The sequence below is a fragment of the Echinops telfairi genome, unplaced genomic scaffold (assembly GCF_000313985.2).
Source record: "Echinops telfairi isolate 266 unplaced genomic scaffold, ASM31398v2 ScPeMD7_18;HRSCAF=68, whole genome shotgun sequence".
In the NCBI taxonomy this organism is placed as follows: Eukaryota; Metazoa; Chordata; class Mammalia; order Afrosoricida; family Tenrecidae; genus Echinops; species Echinops telfairi.
In genome coordinates this window covers 36,016,490-36,017,487 of record NW_022103915.1, presented here as the reverse complement: position 1 = coordinate 36,017,487, position 998 = coordinate 36,016,490, and the positions used below count along the sequence as shown (strand labels likewise).

Below are 998 nucleotides of genomic sequence, written 5' to 3'. Positions count from 1 at the left end.
AAGGACAAAGGCTAGCTTGTCCTTGCGAAGCTTGCATGTGTCTTGTCAGCAAGCATGTCTCACAGGGAGTGAGCGAATGTCCCACCTCCAGTGAACAGTTTATTCCCTTAGTGTCTCAAAATGAGGCCATCAAGCTATGACCTGATTGACAGGCTGAACTCCACCCCTTCACTCTTAAGTCTCAAACTGACCACAGATTATGTAACTACCACAGCCTCTGAAAGGCCGGACTCCTGGGCCTTCATTCTCTGATCCTTTCGCACAGCGATGGGTGCTGCCCAGACACTGTGAGCAATTGGATCAGGTAGACAACACCGTCTGACCACACACGCTGGGGCCAGCTAGAGGTCCAGAGGTTGGGTGAGTGGGAATAAGCAAAGTCAAGTGATTCTTTTACTAGATTCTTTTCAGGTGGGTCAGGTTCTCCTTCTGGTTCGGGGAGACATAGCTGGGGGCGGCTGGTGGGAGCAAGAGTGAAATCTGGAGGGAGAAGAAGAGAAAGCGTAAGGACCCCGCGAATCAGGCATCCCTGCAAGTGTGCCTGCAAAGACACCTCCCCTTGCCTGCCCCCCACCCCCACCCCAAGCAAGGCACACAGGGGCTGGGTTCATAGTTCCTAAAGGGTCCGATCTCTCCTCCTCCCTCCTCCCACCTCCCTGGCCCAGGGCCTGGCCTGGGCTTTCCTGCCTCTGCAGCCTGTTGGGCTCTCCCCGCTTTCCAGCCTTCAGCAAAGACTCCTTGTTCTCTGACTCTTGAGTCAGAAATGGCGTCTTGCCTAGTCTTTGCCATTTCTAGCCAACACCTCCCAACCAACTAAACCAAACCCGCCATGATTCCAATTCATAGCCGCCATGTAGGGCAGAGGGCTGGCTCAGGGTTTCCAAGCTGCGCATCTTTGTGGAAGCAGCTGCCACTACGCCCTTCTGCAGAGCGGCTGGTGGGCTTGAACCGCCAACCTTTCAGGTAGCTGCCAATTGCTTTAACCATTGTGCCACTGG

General features: G+C 54.6%; 1 protein-coding gene across 1 annotated transcript in view; it reads left to right on the top strand.

Moving 5' to 3' along the window:
- PLEKHD1 (pleckstrin homology and coiled-coil domain containing D1) overlaps positions 1-998 on the top strand; it is a 26,805-nt gene that overhangs the window by 19,452 nt on the left and 6,355 nt on the right. The window lies entirely within an intron of this gene.